Source organism: Oreochromis niloticus, unplaced genomic scaffold (assembly GCF_001858045.2).
Source record: "Oreochromis niloticus isolate F11D_XX unplaced genomic scaffold, O_niloticus_UMD_NMBU tig00000409_pilon, whole genome shotgun sequence".
In the NCBI taxonomy this organism is placed as follows: domain Eukaryota; kingdom Metazoa; phylum Chordata; class Actinopteri; order Cichliformes; family Cichlidae; genus Oreochromis; species Oreochromis niloticus.
This window is the reverse complement of record NW_020327157.1, coordinates 109,575-131,879: the sequence shown is the minus strand read 5'-3', so window position 1 is coordinate 131,879 and position 22,305 is coordinate 109,575. Positions and strand designations below refer to the sequence as shown.

At 39.6% G+C, this 22,305-nt stretch overlaps 2 long non-coding RNA genes across 2 annotated transcripts; both read left to right on the top strand.

Annotated features, from left to right (window-relative positions):
* Nucleotides 1-2,375: 2,375 nt before the first annotated feature.
* LOC112844600 (uncharacterized) lies at nt 2,376-3,850 on the top strand. Its single transcript, XR_003217340.1, has 2 exons — nt 2,376-2,916; nt 3,295-3,850. It is a non-coding gene; the product is annotated as an uncharacterized LOC112844600 (long non-coding RNA).
* A 2,265-nt stretch (nt 3,851-6,115) lies between these two features.
* On the top strand, nt 6,116-8,901 carry LOC112844601 (uncharacterized). Its single transcript, XR_003217341.1, has 3 exons — nt 6,116-6,762; nt 8,288-8,340; nt 8,590-8,901. It is a non-coding gene; the product is annotated as an uncharacterized LOC112844601 (long non-coding RNA).
* Nucleotides 8,902-22,305: the final 13,404 nt, after the last annotated feature.

The following is a 22,305-nucleotide window of genomic DNA, read 5'->3' as shown; positions in this document are numbered from 1 at the left end:
TTAGTTGTACAACCTTTCTGGGATTAAACCTCTGCTCTGGTGCTGCCATCTACTGACATTAAAGAGCAACAACAGGGTCTCAAACTGAGTCTGCACCACTGAAAGTTTAAAATCTCCACTTTGTGAATGTGCAGCAGCCTTTATGTATCTGATATGGAGGAAACTTCACAAATTGTCTTCTTTAAATTCTTTTTACAGATTAGTTTACACCTGCTAATTTCAGGTGGTGTCACATCCAGACACCAACCTGGTCCAATCTACTCATTTTCTGACATCATACAGGCTGAGTGGTGCTCAGTTATTTCTTTCTTTCTTTAAAAAAACAAAATCCAACTCTGTCACACATGTTTTCACAAAATATATAATCACAAATATGTGTTTACATATATGCTTATGGACCCTTTTGGCCACTTTAGGTGCATCTAGTTAGACCACCTTCAAAATTGCCTCAGTTCTTCATGTCATATATTCAAAAATATGCTTGAAACATCTCTCAGAGATCTCGGTCCAGATGAAGGAAACACACACATCACACATTCCTTATGTGCTTTTTTTTAAAAAATAAGAAACGAACTGTTTCTGTGTCTCTGTTTGTTTGAGTCTATCTGCTCTGGTCATGTCATCACTGTCGGTCTCAGTCCTGTGTTTGAGTGCGGGGCGTTAACAAGGCATACTAGATAGAAGTGAAAGTTGGCCCCGCCCACTGTCACGGTTTTCTGGGCAAGCCGTGTGAAGGACAGATAAGGACCCAAAACGCAGGCAGATGTGAGTGAGCTTTATTGCAGGAGGGTGACATAAGACCAAAAGCGAGAGTGGCAAGAAACAGAACAAAGAAAGACTCAAAACTGTGAAACCTAATAAAACAGAACTGAAGCCTGAATCTGCAAGAAGACACGGTTGGAGCTCAGGGACGTAACACAGCATGAAGGAACACAGACGGACCAGGGACGAGCACAAAGAGCCACAGAAGGAAACGAAGAAATAGCAGACAGGAGGGAGACACGGCTGAACGTAATTAACATGATGAGACAGGGAGGGTGCACGGAACACACTGACATCAGACACGGACCTTCAGAGTAAAACAAGACATAAAACAGACTGGATTTAAAGACACGGTACAGACGGAGAACAGAGGAAACACACGGGCAGACACTAAACAGAGGGAGCACAGTCCAAACCCTAAGAACTAAAAAGTCTAAACCCCTGTACATGATGATGATAAATCAGACTAATGTTTTAATTTAAAAAAACAAAACTATTTTAATACTGTAAAATAACTCTCTGCTACTTCCTTTGCCAGCCACACACCTTAATTAAATTTTTTGCTAAGGAACATTGGATAACCACACACCTTGTATTGTTTATTGTTAAGTTTTTTATAATGTTTGCTGGTCTCCACCTGGTCAGAATGGTCTTTTTTCCATTTCCTTAATTCACACATCCTCCTGAGAACTGGTAAAAATGAATCTTCTCATTGAACTCTTTTGTGGTTTCATTAAAAGCTCACATGTAAGATAAGATAAGCTTTATTAGTCCCACACAAGTTACAGCAGCAAAAATGAAGAAAAACAATGGACTGGGATAAGATAATAAGAATAACACCTGTTGTTTTAAATGTGCCATTTAAACAAATTTGACTTTGACTTTTTGCTACACTGAGATTAGAATAAAATCATTTAATCAGTTCATGAACTGAAACAACAGATAAGAAACGAAACTGTACTGAGCAACATGTGCTGACACTCACTGCTGAGCCAGTTTGTCCAGAATACTGACAGAGACACACACACGCCTCTTTGCCACCCACACAGTTCTGCTGAAAACACAGCTTTGACTTTTGAAAGCCATATCAACTAAAACCTTCACTGCTGAGCGTCTGTGAGCCCTGACAGTAAAAATCATCATCATCATCATTAATATGTGCTGACAGCAGCTGCTGGACTGTGTATGATTGTCGTTTCCAGTTCTTTTGTTTGGATCAAACTAAGATCACTGAAAGAGCTTTCACTGTGATTCGTCAAACACATGAGCTAACAGCCAATAAGAAGAAGGACAATGTGGTTGCTATGGTGATGCTGCTGACTCAGATTTGTCTTGTAAAACATGTTAACAAGGAAATACAGGTGCATTTCCTCGTTGGTGGCTGTTTGATTCAGACGTCTCTTTACTTTCAGATTTTTAATTTTTTAAACATTTTTGATTGTGAGGATAAAATGTTAAGGTAGTTCCTCTTGACCTCACAAATAACAACAACAGGGCACATGGACCTAACACAGTTTAAAAAACATCTTTCACTGGATAATTTTAATTTTTCCATCCTGATGATCAGAAGAGTGTCTGGGGGTTTCAGAGACCCTTCAGATCAACAGTAAGTGTTCATGAGCTTGTAATAATTTTACCAAGTTTCTGTAATTTCACAGACAGTGTGGAGTGGGAATTTCTCTTTATCTCTACCTGTGTTAGTGGAAAACGGTTCTCATTCTTATACTTCTTTCTTTTCCTTTGAATTTGAGGTATTTGTTTGTCACATGTCTGGACTTGCAGCTGCTCAAACAGGACAAACAAAGGTGGGCGTGAAAATGTTGACGCAGGTCACAGATGTCTGATATAAAACAGCTGACAGAAAATACAGGTTAGTTTAGTCTGCAGCTGTTTGACACAGACATACCTTTACTTTGGGGTTTTAAACTTTTACATTTTTTATGATTTGATTTTTTTTATTTCTCAAATATTTATATCTGAGCAACTTTTCACTTGTTTGTAACAAAACTTCAGTAGCTTCCTTTTCACCTACTGAAAAACTGATGGGACACACTGACCTCACAGTTTTTTTTATCTGTCAGTAGATAATTTTATTTTTTCCACTCTGATGATCAGAAGAGTGTTTGAGTGTTTCAGAGATCCTTCAGAACAACAGTAAGTGTTTAAAATGACGTCTTTCAGTTTTCTAGGTAATCTGACAGGCTGACTCAACTCTGTGAGCGTTAGTGGATTAACCCGTTACTGTAACCACTAACTGGTTCAGCTGGTTAGATGAACGTCATGTCATGTTAGTGTAAAACATTTGATTCACTGTTGCCTGGTTTATTCTGTAAAAACACATGAAATTAAATTAATTCAATGTATTTTATCATCTGAAGAACCAAAAGCTGTCAGACTTTATCTGACATGATATAAAGAAGAAAATCACGTCAATCACAAACAGGAAGTGTACTCAGTTACTGTCCTGTACTCTGATTACAGTCATGCATGTTTTCTCTGTTTCTGCTGCTTCTTTGTCCTCACTGTAAACAGATGTACTGAGAGACTCCTGCACTGATGTTTCATAGTAAAGTCCAAACAGCCTCACTGGTTCTCCATAAAGAACAAAGATTTGCTCTCTGTGGCTCCAACACAACTTAAAGACAATCAAAGGTGGACAAAGTTCTCTGTGGTTTGATGGAGGCTACAGCTAAATGCTGCCTCCTCCATAGTACAATATACATTTATACAGTGACGTCATGTTGAAGTCCTTTGGCTGATGATGGTCTTTAGTATGTAGCTGATGGTTGATGATGAGATGTTTGTGTTGTTCTGTGGAGATCATTCAAGAACTGAACCTGTTAAACACTCAGACCTGCTTTAGATTTCACCGCTTTAGTTATGACGCACTTATTTATGGTCACCCTACAGCAGCGTAAACACACGTGACTCTGACGTTACTTCCTTCAGAGACGATGAATTGGACGTATTGAGTTTGAACGAGTGTCTAAAAAGTCAGATCTGTTCTCACAGTCAGAGACTTTCAGGATCATTTAAACCTTAAATTTAATCTCATGTAGTCAGGATTTAAACTCAGGTTCAGTTATTTCACTAAAACCATCCTGAGACATTTAGAACAATCGAAGCGTCGGAGTTCAAGAAGACGGAAATGTCTGCTGTGACTGCGTCGCTCTGCTCGACTTTGCTGTTTGTCGGCCTCTTCGTGTTTGTCTCTGCAGGTGAGATTCACTCTGTGGGACAGAGAGGAAAAGCATCAGTCTGCTTTACATGTTAACAACATTTCCTGAAGAATTATTTTCATATTGATTCAGTTTTTCTGTGTTTGTGACGGAGACACGAGGCTGGGTGGAGTCTGTGTGGACCTAACATGTCGGTGTGATCAGATCTCACAGAGACAAAGAAGTGTGATGTGTGTGTCAGTGTGATGTGTTGTAGTTTCAGGAGTCAGTATACAGCCAGGAGCAGATCTACAGAGGTGGCATGGAGTGGCATGTGTCCCTCCTTAATAAAGAACATTGTCATATACAAAACTACGGTGGCACTCGGTGTGGCAAGAGATTATTTTGGGGTGACACCACCCACTCCATGCCACCTCTGTAGATCTGCTCTGAGTTTTAAATGGTTGTACAAAAAGGTCAGAACCATTGGCTACATTTTAAGGCATATTACACATTGTAAAAGCTGCATATGTGTAAATTATTGACTTTGATTTTGCCCATTTGATTTCCATGCCACCCTAAGAACATTTCATTACATCCAGCCCTGTGACAGAGACAAAGAAGTGTAATGTGTGTGTCAGTGTGATGTGTTGTAGTGTCAGGAGTCAGTATACAGCTACAAAGCTTTTTGTTCAGTGTATACAAACAGCTGTAGCTACATAAAGGCAGCATGCAGAGACTCACAGTGTCTTATAATGAGAGGGCTGCTCGTCCACCTGGGCCTTACTCACAGTTTCTGTCTGATTCTCAGACTTTTATCTGATTTAGAGCTCAGATCAGATAAAATGATAATTGTGGCTGATTTTAACATCCACGTAGATACTAAAAATGGCAGCATTATTAACATTATTACCTGAAAACCGTCTCTTGTCTTTTCATTTCCAAATAACATTTAAATTTAAAATAATAACTTACACAGCAGTGGGGAATAGATTTAATCACAGTCGATGTCTTTTTGAAAATGTTGTAACTAAGTTTAATGATATAATTCCTCCACTGTTATCTTCTTCATGTGCCAACATGGTATCTTGTTTACAGTGTTACATCCTCATTGTAAACAACTCTGGATACTTTGGCTATTCTGAAAAAAGAAAGGATCAAGTCAAAGAGTTTAACAAGCAAATGTGTATTTTCAATCAGATAAACTATAAACTGAAGTGGAAATTGTGTTGAATAAGTTAGAGTCTTTATTTTATTTGGATTCAATTAAGTTTTATTTCTATAGCAACAAATCACAACATCATCTTTCAACACACCCTCAATAACCTGCATGAATTCTATATGACACATTATCCACTAATTTACACCTAAACTATCAGTTTGTCTTAACTTCAATATTTATTTCCTCTGAGCCACAGTGTCTGTTAGGCCCCGCCCTGCAAGGCTGTTCAGGTGTTTTCTTATAGGAAGTTATCTCATTGTTTGGGTTTTGTCTCTTGCATTGAACGATCTTTAAATCACAATATGAAACACCTTGACAACACTATTCTTATGAATTGGTGCTATGTAAATAAAACTGAATTAAACTGAAGTGTGCGTGAGCTCAATGATCTTTCTCTGTAGCTCCTCATTCTGATTGGCTGCCGTAGAAGTGAACAGTTGAACTTTGACCTTTAACCTCTCTGCTCTGTGTTATTTCCTCTTTCAGAGCCAGAAACCATCACAGCAAAGTCTGGACAGAAGAACGTCATTCTGACATGTCGAGCTCCAAACAACAACATCAGAGCTGTAGAGTGGAGCAGAGCTGACCTGGGAGATGAATATCTCTTTTTCTACCGGGATGGTCACTTTGTTCCAGAACAACAGCATCCATCTTTTAAGAACCGGGTGGATCTGAAGGACAGACAGATGAAGGATGGAGACGTGTCTCTGATTCTGAAGGATGTGACGACTGCTGATAATGGGACATATGAGTGTCTTGTCGTGCAGAGAGAGGGAGACAATTTGAAGCATGTCAGCATCATCTACCTGAGTGTTGTTGATCCTCCAGGTGAGTGAGTAGAGTTGAGTGTGTGTGTGATCAGAGGTGAAGCTGCTTCCTGGTTGTTGATGTTTGTTTCTAAAGATGTTGTTGATGAGACTTTGTCACTTGCGTTTTGTTAAATGACATATTTCAGCCATAATATTTCATAGGAAAGTCCAAACAGCCTTACTGGTTCATAAAGAACAAAGATTTGCTCTCTGTGGCTCCAACACAACTTAAAGACAATCAAAGGTGGACAAAGTTCTCTGTGGTTTGATGGAGGCTACAGCTAAATGCTGCCTCCTCCATAGTACAATATACATTTTATACAGTGACGTCATGTTGAAGTCCTTTGGCTGATGATGGTCTTTAGTATGTAGCTGATGGTTGATGATGAGATGTTTGTGTTGTTCTGTGGAGATCGTTCAAGAACTGAACCTGTTAAACACTCAGACCTGCTTTAGATTTCACCGCTTTAGTTATGACGCACTTATTTATGGTCACCCTACAGCAGCGTAAACACACGTGACTCTGACGTTACTTCCTTCAGAGACGATGAATTGGACGTATTGAGTTTGAACGAGTGTCTAAAAAGTCTGATCTGTTCTCACAGTCAGAGACTTTCAGGATCATTTAAACCTTAAGTTTAATCTCATGTAGTCAGGATTTAAACTCAGGTTCAGTTATTTCACTAAAACCATCCTGAGACATTTAGAACAATCGAAGCGTCGGAGTTGAAGAAGACGGAAATGTCTGCTGTGACTGCGTCGCTCTGCTCGACTTTGCTGTTTGTCGGCCTCTTCGTGTTTGTCTCTGCAGGTGAGATTCACTCTGTGGGACAGAGAGGAAAAGCATCAGTCTGCTTTACATGTTAACAACATTTCCTGAAGAATTATTTTCATATTGATTCAGTTTTTCCGTGTTTGTGACGGAGACACGAGGCTGGGTGGAGCCTGTGTGGATGTAACATGGCGCTGTGATCAGATCTCACAGAGACAAAGAAGTATAATGTGTGTGTCAGTGTGATGTGTTGTAGTTTCAGGAGTCAGTATACAGCCAGGAGCAGATCTACAGAGGTGGCATGGAGTGGCATGTGTCACACTGATATAATCTCTTGCCACACCGAGTGCCACCATAGTTTTGTATATGACAATGTTCTTTATTAAGGAGTGGCAAGAGATTATTTTGGGGTGACACCACCCACTCCATGCCACCTCTGTAGATCTGCTCTGAGTTTTAAATGGTTGTACAAAAAGGTCAGAACCATTGGTTACATTTTAAGGCATATTACACATTGTAAAAGCTGCATATGTGTAAAGAAATGACTTTGATTTTGCCCATTTGATTTCCATGCCACCCTAAGAACATTTCATTACATCCAGCCCTGTGACAGAGACAAAGAAGTGTAATGTGTGTGTCAGTGTGATGTGTTGTAGTGTCAGGAGTCAGTATACAGCTACAAAGCTTTTAGTTCAGTGTATACAAACAGCTGTAGCTCCATAAAGGCAGCATGCAGAGACTCACAGTGTCTTATAATGAGAGGCTGCTTTCTCTCACACATTATGTTCACTTATTATCAGGATGTGTTTTTCTTGGTGTAAGAGTCATTTTTGGGTTAGTGCCTTATGTCTGCTGCCAGAGGTAACCTTTTGAGTGTTTTTTTTTTTTTGGTATGGTGTGTTTATATGAAGGTTTTTAAGGTAGATACACATAATTTGCCAGCACATCACTGGCACGAGGCTTCCTGCCATTCAGGACATCCATCTTCAACTATGCCTCTGGAAAGCACACAGCATCATCAAGGACCACAGCCACCCAGCACATCAGCTCTTCTCCTTGTTACCATCAGGCAGACGTTACAGGAGTCTGTCTGCTCGGACTACAAGACTTAAAAACAGTTTTTACCATCAAGCCATACGACACCTCAACCACAACACTTAAACACACACAGCACAGGACTCACTCAGAAGCTGCCCTGCAGCTGCACAAGTGCTCTGTACAATCTGCACTGGTCACTTCACTTTATTGGTATTAGGATTTTAAAAAAGTGCAATACTGCACTAACTGCCACTGAAAAATGTAGTCACATTCCTATTTAAGATTTTCTTTATTTAATCACTAGTGTTTTATATATATTTATATATACACACACACACACACACACACACACACACACACACATATATATGGATATGTTTAGTCTGATAACTGTTAATCTTTTTTCTTTTTCTCTTTACTTTTTTTTCTGCTGAGTGACTGTCTTCTGTTCAAATACATTTCATTGCAATGTTGACCGTGTGCTAACTTGCATCTGACAAATAAAACTGAAAACTCATTTGCCCAGGTGTGTTGTTGATCAGGAGAAAGCAAACAGTTTGTGACCGCTGGGCTGTTATGGTAAGTATGGCTGGAGTTATTGGACAATATCAAATTTATTAAGTTCATGGATATTAGTTACATCGTGTAACTCCCGCCAACGAACACCTCAGTGGATTCAAGCGTCGGCTTAGTCTCTACACTTGGATCATTAATAGAGTTCTTCAATTAACAATCTAAGGTTTAAAAAGTTAATAAAAAAAAAAAACAAACAAATAAAGAAACATTGACCCCTTTAACCTCTCTGCTTTGTGTTGTTTCCTCTTTCAGCCCAGAAAACGATCACAGCTGAGTCTGGACAGAACGCCACTCTGACATGTCGAGCTCCAAACAACAACATCACAGCTGTAGAGTGGAGCAAACCTGACAGACAGAATCCTGAACAAGTCCTTTTGTACCGGGACGGGCACTTTGATACCACCAACCAGCATCCATCTTTTAAGAACCGGTCGGATCTGCAGGACAGACAGATGAAGGATGGAGACGTGTCTCTGATTCTGAAGAATGTGACGATTAATGACACTGGAACATACGAGTGTCACGTCTTCATGAGCGGACCACACAATGAACACATCTTCATCATCAGCCTGAGTGTTGTTGATCCTCCAGGTGAGTGAGTAGAGTTGAGTGTGTGTGTGATCAGAGGTGAAGCTGCTTCCTGGTTGTTGATGTTTGTTTCTAAAGATGTTGTTGATGAGACTTTGTAGAAAGCAGCTGGTCTGAGTGATGTGATCAGAGTGCAGTAGATAATGTCTGACAGCAGTTTGAAGAGGAAATGGATTCTGTTCTGTTCTTCACTCATCACCTACCTGACAGCTGACACCTCACACCTGTTTCTCACCTGCAGGTCAGCCAGGATGGTCTGTGAGAGTCATCATCGGTCTGTTAGTTCCTGCTGTTCTTCTGTGTGTTGCTGTTGTTGCTGTTTTGATCTACCGAAAACACAAGAAGGTTAAGAAGGTGAACTATGAATCTACTTGCTCATCACAGTCCTAAATTCTGTTTCACTGAAATCAAGAAGGATGATTTTAAGACAAAGAAACTAATAATGCTGAACCTCAATCAGAGGGACATCAAACACGTCCATATTTATCTTTGATTTCACATTTCTCTGATTTCCATCAGACTTGTTTAGACTGTTACATGAAATTTCACATGATTACCCTACAGCATTGAAATCTGTGACTTAATTTATCAGGTTAGATGCTGATCCCAGTGTAAGAGTTTCAAGTCTTAAAAAACAAGTTATTTTCATTTCAGCCTCACTTCATATGTGGAGCACACAGGAGGTCACATTATCAAACAAATACACATCAAATAAGATCAAGGTTTGCAAAACAAAATATTCAGCTTCTGAGTGAATTCATTTTAAACAAATCTGTGATTGTCAGCAGAACATGCTGTGTTCATCATTTGTTTGCCCTCCATTATTTATCAGTTCAGTGTCCTGTATGTTACAATAACAGAATCACTGAGTGTGTTTCATCTTCAGGTTCAGCTGTTTGTGAGATCAAACTGGTTCTGTGAGGTTTGAACAACACAAATTAATCCTCATGCAGAGATCAGCTGTTAAAGTATAATTATTGATACTGACTGAACCAACCTGCACCATAAACACTGTATGTGGTGAAGAAAAGATGTATTACTGTGGATTTTAAATGATCAGTGATCTGCCTGATAGTGTTTAGGATTTATTGATCAGCTTCAACTGAAAGAATGTTATAATGTACAGTGTTATAATGTACAGTGTTATGTTATTTTTCAGTGTAACTGCAGATTTAGATGTTTTCTCTGATCTTTTCTGATCTTTTCATCCCATGAATGCATCTCTGTTACTGCAGTTTACATTTCAAAATCAGGTCAAATGTTATTGATTAAGTAATTAATTAATTTATTTATTTTTTGTGGCTCTGTTTATCGACAATAAAGTTTTGAAAACATTTTTATGACATGTTTTCTTTTAATTCTTTTAATTTAGTTCAGCAGAGTTTGATCTCAAAACTTAGACTAACCAGTGGTTCCAGTTTTGATGATGATGTCATCGTTAGGCACGTGGTGTTTAAGTACTGGAGCGTAACAATGAATTGCTATAGGAGAGCTCCTGATTAGACTTCATGAACATATTCTAAAATCATTTCTCTATATCAGCCTCATCTACATGTCTGCTATCGGATCATCGTGCAACCTGCAACATTTTCACAATAAAAGCTCTCTAATGTAGCCCCATTACCTAATTAAAAAGTAATACAATATAATACATGTAGAAATGAAGGAACTGACTGCTAATGAGAACTAGGCAAAACAAACTAGAAGCATCACTGACAATTTGCTTGTATCTTTATAGACTTTAAGGTCAAACACCGCCCTCTACTGGCCATATATATATATATATATATAAATGATTTGGGAGAATAAATGTTCCATCACAGTTATGAAATATAATCAGATGATCTTAAAACACTCATGATCTTCTGGTCGTGTGTGTTGGTGTGGCAGCTTTAAGCCACAGCATTTTATTTCAAAGTATTTCCAGGAAAAAAACTACACTTGAGCTTTTTCACTGATGCAGTGTATATTTAAATAATTCTATTCACTTCTATCTTTAGACAAGGCAAAACATGAGTTACCTCCTCTGTGTTTGAGCCAATAGAAAAGCTGGTGCTCAGAGGAAGAGGGCGGGCTTTACTTGGCGTCAGTGACAGAAATGAAAAAAAGCTCAAATGAGTGAGAAAGACGATGAAGGAAACATCTGTGCTGTGTCTGCTCTGTAAGTAGAATCTCTGTGTTTGTTTGAATTCTTGTACTTTGACTGTCTGCTCTCCTGATAACTGATGATGATCCCCTATGAGCAGCACTTTGTTGACAGTGGGAAGAAAAAACTTAACAGGAAGAAACCTCCGGCAGAACCAGGCTCAGGGAGGGGCGGCCATCTGCCACAACCAGCTGCGGAAGAAAGCCAGGGAGTAATAATAAGTAATGATTCAATGTAGAGAGGTCTATTAAGACATGTTGATTGGGAAAGGTGACTGAAGAAGAAAAACTCAATGCATCATGGGAATCCCACAGCAGCCTAAACCTATTGTAGGATTCAGGGTCACCTGATCCAAAATTAAGTATGTTTAAAGTAAAAAGGAAAGTTTTAAGCCTAATCTTGAAAGTAGAGATAGTGTCTGTCTCCTGAATCCAAACTGGAAGCTGGTTCCACAGAAGAGGGGCCTGAAAACTGAAGGCTCTCCCTCCCATTTGTCACAGTCCTGGGTCGAGTGAGCTAGTGTTTTTTTGAGTTTCCTTATATTTTGATATTCATGGTTTGTGTTCAAGTTCATCGTGTCATCTTAAGCTCCTAGGTTTATTAGCAGTGTTGGGAAAGTTACTTTGAAAAAGTAATTCAATTATAGTTACTAGCAGTGTTGGTCAAGTTACTTGAAAAAAGTAATCAGTTACTAATTACTGATTACTTCCCCCAAAAAGTAATCCCGTTACTTTACTGATTACTTATTTTCAAAAGTAATCAATTACTTAGTTACTTAGTTACTTAGTTACTTTTTAAAAACACGATTTACAACCTGAATAGGTGATAAAGCGATAGATCTTTCAGCCCAATTCTACTTTTTCTGCATAATTCATCATACAAAATGTAATCAAATGGAAAAGTCTCTTTTTAAAACTTGTTTTATTAGTTTTAATCTTTTAACTTTATGCATCAAGCAAAAATTAAATTATATGCAACATTCTCTGACTGGAAGAAATTTGTTTAACATTTAAACCTATTTTCTGCACATTCCAGCACATAAAATATTTTTTTGTGTTTACACTCACTCTTTCAAATAGATGCAAGTAAAACACAGCAGAAAATAAATAAAATCAAAGACTAGCGGTCCTGTTGCTCTATTTTCACCTGTAAAGCAGGACTGGGGTAGGCGGAGGAGGTTTACCCTGGTGCAGGTGTGCTGCAGCGGTCAGTGGAAGAATCCGCGAGTTTCTCTGTGAATTTCACATTACGTCGTAGTGCACTCGGTGCTTGCTTGGAAGTTTAGGGGTTTTTTCGCTGTAAAAAGAAGTTTTCTTCCCACGCACAACGGACACTAATGTTTTTGTCACTTTTTATGGACTCAAACTCAAAATAAGGTCAGTACTTCCACGCTTTAAACGCTGCATGCTACACTCTGTCCCGCACTCATATATTATGATCTGCAGACAGCTATTGTCACGAACGTCGCACTCGCTTACGTCACTGTCATGAGACGTTCTCGCAAAAAATCACGATTTTAGTAACGCAGTAACGCAGCATTCCTACGTGAAAGTAACGGTAATCTAATTACCGTTTTTGCAATAGTAATCCCTTACATTACTCGTTACTTGAAAAAAGTAATCAGATTACAGTAACGCGTTACAAGTAACGCGTTACTGCCCATCTCTGGTTACTAGTTACTTCTTCAAAACAGTAACTGAGTTAGTAACTGAGTTACAATATTCTAAAAGTAATTAATTACTTGGAAAAGTAACTATTGCGTTACTTAAAAAAAAAAAACAAAGAACGTTTAACCCCCTGGGGTCCAGGGTATAATTGGCCATTTTTTTACTACTCTTGATTTTCCCTCCACATTTTACCTTTAAAAACTATTTGCTTTGCCTTGTTTGGTATCATTCTTTTTAGCACAACCTCGCGTGCCTGAATTTACAGTTATGTTCTCATTTTGTCATACTGTATTAACAGAATTGATCTAAAATCAGACAAAAAACATAAAATCAGAGTAGAAAAAGTTATATTTTTACTGTAACAACCATAAACATGTTTAATGAATCATATTTCATAACTTCAAATGCAAATATTAATTGTCAATTTTAAAATCCTATGCACAAGTTTTGCAAACAACAAATTTATTTGCATCCATTTACCTTGATTTTTTAAATAACCATTTCAAACTATTTACAGAACAATCAGCTGTTCTTCAAGAAGATGCCACACAAATTATTTGTGCCACTCCAAAAAATCATTTCTGTCCACTATAAAGGAGAACATCACAGCCTGATACCTGCAGGTCTGACAGCAGCAGGTGTATCACTCCTGTTTCTACCTGGAGACAGCAGTCGCCTCATTGTTCTGACACACAACGCAAAACTATCCACAACACTACACACTAACTACACAAGACAACACATTAACTACACACTCCAAACACGCTAAACGTCACAAATCTCTCACATCTCAAAACTCTCTCTCCCTCTTTTTCTGCTTTCTTTCTCTCTCTCTCTCTCTCGCCGTCACTCCTAAAACTTCCCCTGTTTTGTTTTGGTTTTTTGCTCATAAGCAGAGAGTGCTTGCTAGCGCTAACGTGGCGAAACTATTGAGGAAAAACCGCCGCGTATATATTGTTTATCATGACTCTGGTTTTACGTGGCCTATCAACACAATTTAAAACTGGTATATATCACCTTGTTGCTTTGTCTTTAAGTGGTCACGTGATTGACTTACCACGACTACTTTATTCTTCCTCAGTCAAACAGCAGCACTCGATTGTTTTGCCTCCTTAGCTCCAGGTGTTGTGCTAGACAGTGATCGTGATTACCGTCCGCGGGAGCGCGCAGCTGCTTAAAGCTGTAGCGTCCAGATTACTTACAGCTACTTCCTGCAGCTGATATAAGATGCGGTAAGCTGAACACAGCTTCAACCGTCTGTTTGTTGAAAAATAGTAACGGACCGCGTTTCCTTGTTAGTAACTGTAACGGCGTTGTAACGATAGGAATAGTAATTAGTTAGATTACTCGTTACTGAAAAAAGTAACGCCGTTAGTAACGCCGTTACTTTTAACGCCGTTATTCCCATCACTGTTTATTAGTTATAGTTCTTTGTTTATTAGATCCCTTTGTGTGTTTAATTCTCTTTTGTTGGTTCATGTGTCTAAACTTGTCATGTTTCATGTTTCATCTTTCCTGTTGTCAAGTGTCATGTCAGCGTCTCCTCATGTTTCCTGTATTATTTTGAAAGTCTCATTGTTATGTTCAATGTGCTTAGTGTTACTTTTCATCATCGTCATGATGTTTGCATCAGCTGTTTCCTCATGTGTTTCAATTTCCCCTGATCACCTCCTGTGTGTATTTGGCCTGTGTGTTTTCATTACGTCTTTGTCAGGTTGTTTGTGTTACTTCCCAAACAGTTTGTCAGCTGCTTGTTTGGACTTGTTTTTTATGTTGACTTCAAATCAACCTGAGTGTCATTTCTCTTTAGTTCTGATCTCACTGCTGAGCTGCACAACAAACCAAGGTCAGTAACCTTCTTCTGTCACAGTTTAAACCTGAGAAATGTTCACTGATATGACCAGATTGAATTTCAGAATGGATCTCAGACATAAAATTGACAAAGCAAAATGCATTTTTAAAACCTGTGTAACACCGAAGTATAAAATATCAACAGTTTTTCACTTTAACCCTCACAGCTCATCTGACTGTGAGTCCCAGCAGCTCTCAGTTCTTTAAAGGAGACTTTGTGTCTCTGAGCTGTGAGGAGGACGACAGCTCTGCTGGATGGACTCTGAGGACCAATAATAAGATCACTCAGTGTGGAGATGGGTGGGGAAGATGGTCTGGTTCTTCCTGTGACATCACTGTTTTCCCTCAGGACAGTGGAGTTTACTGGTGTGAGTCCAGAGAGGGTCCCATCAGTAACATGGTTAACCTGACAGTCACTGGTAAGCTGAGTGTGTGGAGTTAGTGTTGATGAAGCTGTGTGTAAATGGATGAAATGCTGTAGTTTGTCTCTGTGTTGAGGTGGATCAGTGATCCTGCAGAGTCCTGTCCTCCCTGTGATGGAGGGAGATGACGTCACTCTGCTCTGTAAAACAGAGACCACTCCCTCCAACCTCCCAGCTGCTTTCTATAAAGATGGCTCCCTCATCAGGAAGCAGCCTACAGGTCACATGACCATCCAGCATGTTTCCAGGTCTGATGAAGGCCTCTACAAGTGTGACATTAGCGGTCATGGAGAGTCTCCATCCAGCTGGATCACTGTCACAGGTGACACACTCACCTGTCTGTGTTTCTGCAGGTTTCAACATTCACAATGTGACGACAACTTAATGACTGTGTTTGCTTTATTTTAGAAAAACACACCACCACACCTCCATCTACACCTACATCCACCTCTGCTCATGGTTCCACCTCCATCACTCTTCCTCCATCACTCTCTCCTGCTGTTCTCTCTGTGTTGTCATTTGTTGGATCAGTCTGTGTTGTGGCTCTACTGGTGTTACTGGTTCTGCTGGTGAGACGATGTGTTCACAGGAAACCTGAAGGTGAGACTCAGACTTCCTGATCTTTTATGTCTGTGTTTGTTCAGTAGAATAAATTTCGCATTCGTGATGATCACAGTAACAACCAATGTTCCCTCTAATTTTTCATGTATCTGAGCGAACACACAAACTCCCTGAGTGATCCCTTGGGCCACTGTGAGCAACAGCAGACGTGTCCACTGTGGTCACGCCAGCATCAAATCCATCCAGTTACATGGTTAAAATAATCAAATCACAGCATTTACATTTATGTTAGACTACTTTTAATTAACTTTAGCCCACTTACAATGAAAATTAAAAAAATCTTGTTCATGACCTGTGTAGTGTGTTAACACTATTGGAAGTAAAAATTACTTTAACTCCAATTTTGAAAACACAACTTTCTTTTTTTTTTTTTTTTAATAAAGCTCTGACTTGTATTATGAGTATGAGTCTGTGGTCTTGGAGAGAGTCTCCCAGGACTCTGTCTGCAAACTACAGAATATAATGACCAATGTTGGGCAATTAATTATATAGTTACTACTTCAAAAAGTTACTGAGTTTTGCAAACAAAGTTTTTTTGCAGCTGTTTACCTAAAAATGCAGCCGAGGCAGTTTTTTAAAATAAATATTTCAAACTATTTACAGAACAATCAGCTGTTCTGCATCAACTTTGATGCCACACAAATTATTTGTGCCACTCCAATTATTTGTGCCACTCCAAAAAATAATTTCTGTCCACTATGAAATAAAGGAGAACATCAATTCAATTCAATTTTATTAGCACCAAATCACAACAAAAGTCGCCTCAAGGTGCTTCATAGGTACAGAGAAAAACCCAACAATCATATGACACCTATGAGCAAGCACTTTGGCGACAGTGGGAAGGAAAAACTCCCTTTTAACAGGAAGAAACCTCCGGCAGAACCAGGCTCAGGGAGGGGCGGCCATCTGCTGCGACCGGTTGAGGTGAGAGAAGGAAAACAGGATAAAGACATGCTGTGGAAGAGAGACAGAGATTAATAACAGATATGATTCAATGCAGAGAGGTCTATTAACACAAAGTGAGTGAGAAAGGTGACTGGAAAGGCAAAAACTCAAAGCATCATGGGAATCCCCGCCAGCCCCATTCTATTGTCCATTACTGAGGGAGGATTCAGGGTCACCTGGTCCAGCCCTAACTATATACTTTAGCAAAAAGGAAAGTTTTAAGCCTAATCTTGAAAGTAGAGATAGTGTCTGTCTCCCGAATCCAAACTGGAAGCTGGTTCCACAGAAGAGGGGCCTGAAAACTCAAGGCTCTGCCTCCCATTCTACTTTTAAATACTCTAGGAACAACAAGTAGGCCTGCAGAGCGAGAGCGAAGTGCTCTAATAGGGTGATATGGCACTACAAGGTCATTAGGATAAGATGGGGCCTGATTATTTAAGACCTTGTATGTGAGGAGCAGGATTGAATTCAATTCTGGATTTAACAGGAAGCCAATGAAGAGAAGCCAAAACAGGAGAGAAATGCTCTCTCTTTCTAGTCCCTGTCACTACCCTTACTGCAGGATTTTGGATTAACTGAAGGCTTTTCAGGGAGTTTTTAGGACATCCTGATAATAATGAATTACAGTAGTCCAGCCTGGAAGTAATAAATGCATGAACTAGTTTTTCAGCGTCACACCGAGACAGGATATTTCTGATTTTAGAGATGTTGCGCAAATGGAAGAAAGCAGTCTTACATATTTGTTTAATATGTGCATTGAAGGACATATTCTGGTCAAAGATGACTCCAAGGTTCCTCACAGCATTACTGGAGGCCAAGGTAATGCCATCCAGAGTAAGAATCTGATTAGATACCATATTTCTAAGATTTTCAGGGCCGAGTACAATAACCTCAGTTTTATCTGAATTAAGAAGGAGAAAGTTAGCGGCCATCCAGGTCTTTATGTCTTTAAGACATTCCTGCAGTTTAACTAATTGGTGTGTGTTACCTGGCTTCATGGACAGATAGAGTTGCGTGTCATCTGCATAGCAGTGAAAATGTATACTTCTAATGATACTGCCCATGGGAAGCATGTATGATGTAAACAGAATTGGTCCTAGCACTGAACCCTGTGGAACACCATAATTGACCTTAGTGTGTGAAGAGGACTCTCCATTTACATGTACAAATTGGAGTCTATTAGATAGATATGATACAAACCACTGCAGTGCAGTACCTGTAATACCTACAGCATGTTCTAATCGCTCTAATAGGATATTATGGTCAACAGTATCGAACGCAGCACTAAGGTCTAGCAGGACAAGCACAGAGATGAGTCCACTGTCAGAGGCCATAAGAAGATCATTTGTAACCTTCACTAAAGCTGTTTCTGTGCTGTGATGAGCTCTGAAACTTGACTGAAACTCTTCAAATAAGCCAATCCTCTGCAGATGATCTGTTAGCTGTTTGACAACTACTCTTTCAAGGATTTTTTTAAATGAAAGGAAAGTTGGAGATTGGCCGATAATTAGCTAAAACAGCTGGGTCTAGAGATGGCCTTTTAAGTAAAGGTTTAACTACGGCCAGCTTGAAGGCCTGTGGTACATAGCCGATTATTAGAGATTGAAGCATTAATTAATGGCAGGACTTCTTTAAGCAGTTTTGTAGGAATGGGGTCTAAAAGACACGTTGATGGTTTGGAGGGAATAATTATTGAAGTTAACTCAGAAAGATCAATTGGAAAAAAAGAGTCTAACTTAACATCAATGGTACTATAGCTGTAGATAATATTACATCTGTGGGATGATTATTGGTAATTTTTTCTCTAATGATAAAAAATTTATTTGTGAAGAAGCTCATGAAGTCATTACTAGTTAACGTTAAAGGGATGGTTGGCTCAATAGAGCTCTGACTTTTTGCCAGCCTGGCTACAGTGCTGAAGAGAAACCTGGGGTTGTTCTTATTTTCTTCAATCAGTGATGTTCTGGCTTTGCGGAGGGCTTTCTTATAAAGTAACAAACTATTTCTCCAGGCTAAATGATGATCCTCTAAATTTGTGACACGCAATTTCCTCTCCAGCTTACGAGTTATCTGCTTTAGGCTACGTGTTTGAGAATTATACCATGGAGTCAGGTACTTCTGATTTGAGACCTTAGTTTTCACCGGAGCTACAGTATCCAGAGTCGTACGTAGTGATGAGGTAAAATTATTAACAAGATAATCGACCTCTGTTGGAGTAGCGTTCAGATAGCTGCTCTCCTCTATGTTGGTACAGGGCATTGAAGATGATAACAGTGGGTGGATTATATTCTTAAACTTAGTTACAGCACTTTCAGAAAGACATCTACTGTGATAAAGTCTACTCCCCACTGCTGTGTAATCAATTATTGTAAATGTAAATGTTATCAGGAAATGATCAGACAGCAGAGGGTTTTCAGGAAACACTGTTAAATGTTCAGTTTCTATGCCATATGTTAAAACAAGATCTAGAGTGTGATTAAAGTGGTGGGTGGGTTCTTTTACATTTTGAGAGAAGCCAATTGAGTCTAATAACAGATTAAATGCGATGTTGAGGCTGTCATTTTTAGCATCTACATGGATGTGAAAATCACCCACAATAATTATTTTATCTGAGCTGAGCACTAAATCAGATAAAAAGTCTGAGAAATCAGAGAGAAACTCTGTGTAAGGCCCAGGTGGACGATAGATGATAACAAGTAAGACTGGTTTCTGAGTTTTACAGCTGGGGTGGACGAGGCTAAGCATCAGGCTTTCAAATGAATTAAAAGTCTGTCTTGGTCTTTGGTGGATTAATAGGGTGGTGTGAAAAATTGCTGCCACACCGCCCCCTCGGCCTGTGCTTCGAGATTTGTGGTAGTTAGAATGACTCGGGGGGTGCTGATTCATTTAAACTAACATAATCATCCTGCTGCAACCAGGTTTCTGTAAGGCAGAGGAAATCAATTTGTCGATCAATTATTAAATCATGTACTAACAGAGACTTGGAGGAGAGAGACCTAATATTTAATAATCCATATTTCACTGTTTTACTCTTTGGTTCAGATGTGGATACTGTATTGTTCCTTCTTTGTTTTTTTTTGTTTACTGCTGATTTTCAGTTTTTTGTCTGTTTGGGAGCTGACACAGTCTCTATGGAGATGGGTTTTTGGGGGGGGTAACAGGAGGAGAGAAGCTGCAGAGAGGCATGTAAGACTGCAACTCTGCTTCCTGGTCCCAACTCTGGATAGTCATATTTTGGGGGGGTTTAATAAATTTGTCCATATTTCTAGAAATGAGAGCTGCTCCGTCCAAAGTCGGATGGATGCCGTCTCTCCTAACAAGACCAGGTTTCCTCCAGAAGGTTTGCCAATTATCTATGAAGCCCACATCGTTTCTGGGACACCACTCAGACAGCCAGCATTTTAAGGAGAACATGCGGCTAAACATGTCATTCCTGGTCTGATTGGGGAGGGGACCAGAGAAAACTACAGAGTCATACATTGTTTTGGCAAAGTTACACATCGATTGATTTTAGTGACCTCCAATTGGCGTAACCGGGTGTCATTACTGCAGATTTACGCATGAACAGGTTGGTGGTGTACACGGGGCTTCTGTTAGAGTATGCTTCATCCTCACCATCACCCAGCCGACCTCTTTCCCCAGCTGTTTGGGGTCTGCCGGGAACAGCTAGCGGGGCCTACACTATCTTTGGCTGCACCAGATTCAGAGGCCATGCTAGCTATGGGTGAATGAAGGGTGCGAAGCAAAGTCTCCAATTTAGTAATCCTGGCCTACAGTGCTGCAAATATGCTACCTCTGTTACAAGTATCATTACTGCTAAAGGAGGCCGAGGAGTAACTAAACATCTGACACAGTGAGCAGGAAAGTGCAGGAAGGACAGGTGAAGTAGCCATGGTGCTAGCGAGTTGGCTATGAGCTAAGCTAAGCTAGCAAAACAGTACAGTACAGTGAGTAAATACTTTGACTATAAATTAGGGAGTGAGTACACAGAAATTGTGCTTTGGATGAAGCACGTGAAGATTATACTATGAAAAAAGAATGTATCTAAAAGTTTTTAATTAAATTGCTAAGCAACTAAGCTACTCAAAAACACCACTGTGTTTGAGCAGGAACAGGAAGTGATACTCTACCGCAGAGAGAGCGAACACCAAGTCACAAGCTTGATACCTGCAGGCCTGACAACAGGAGATGTATCACTCCTGTAACACCTGTAACATTCAGCAGTCGCCTCATTGTTCTGACACACACAACAAAACTACTGACTACACTACACACTAACTACAAAAGACAACACACTAACTTTAGACTCCAAACATGCTAAACGTCGCAAATCTGTCACGTCTCAAAACACCGCCGTCACTACCAAAACCTCCCCCCTTCCTAAACAACTAATTGCCATGTTGCCATATCATTTTTTGATTGGTCCACATGGTATATTGTTTTTGTTTTTGCTCACAGTGCTTTCGAGCATTTTCCTTGTAAAACGCCGTTTTTATCGGTTCTTCCCGCAGTAAATATAAACAACAATAGTATTCAGGAAAAAAACAAACATTGCATATATTTTTATCATAACTCTGGTTTTACGTGGCCTATCAACACAATTTAAAAACTGGTTTAAAGTCCACACTTGTTCCATCAATTGTTCCGTCTGTCCTGCTCACATCTCCAATGGTTGTACACGTTGTCATTAGTGTGGCTTCACTCCACATCAGCCACGCGGTTTTACTAGGTAAAACACCGGTGTTGGCACATAAGGACGCTGTCATAGCCTGTCAACGACGTTGATTAGCTGCATATATACGAATGTGAATCGCATTATTGGCTGGACTATGGGATAAGGTGGCATCATTCTAATCCCATACTGGAGCAGCCAGTCCCTTACTGACACTGCAAAACAGAATTGTTAACGTATTTATTTCAATTTCAATTCAGGTTATTAATTTTTTTTCTGCGCATTTTCTCTGCGCAGAGTGACAGCAGTGCGCAATTGCGCACAGCGCGCAGCTTAGAGGCAACATTGGTAACAACTTTCTTAAATGTAATTTCTGTTTAGATATTTAAATTATATTATTTTTTAATTTTTTATCAGATCAAGATGATGGAGAAGATGACATCATCACTTACATCACGTGCAGTGTCATTAACATATCTAAGTGTCAGCAACAGCCAATCATAAAAAGTCAAGGTAATGCAATGTTTTCATACTATTTTATTACGTCAGGATATTTGTAAATATTTTAAGACATCTTTGGGAAGAAATTTGAAAATATCGTAATTATAGTTTTCCCTCTCACTTCACTGGTAAACAAGAGAGTTAATTTGCTTAACTGGGGAATAAACTCATCCCCCTTATCTGAGGACCATGGCCTCAGAATTGGACGTGCCTATTCTTATTACCATCGCTAGACACTTGGCTGTGAAATGCTCCAGAGCGAGCTTTACGGGTCCACCACCTGATAAAGCCCTCAATTATGAAAAGCATCCGTGACAAAGGGTCCTACACTCACAGAGAATGAATGGGCCGAGCTATTGCAACTGTTTTACATGGACCGAATGACTTGTAGCATTGGACAACATTCCCGAAGCGCCCCTACCAGGATACCCAGAGGGATCCAGTTGAATGCCTTCAAGTCCACAAAAAATATGTAGACTTGTTGGAAAAACTCCCACGTTCCCTCAAAGAGCTTGTCCACTGTTCTGCAACTGGGAAGGTGGTGCTTTCCCTCCT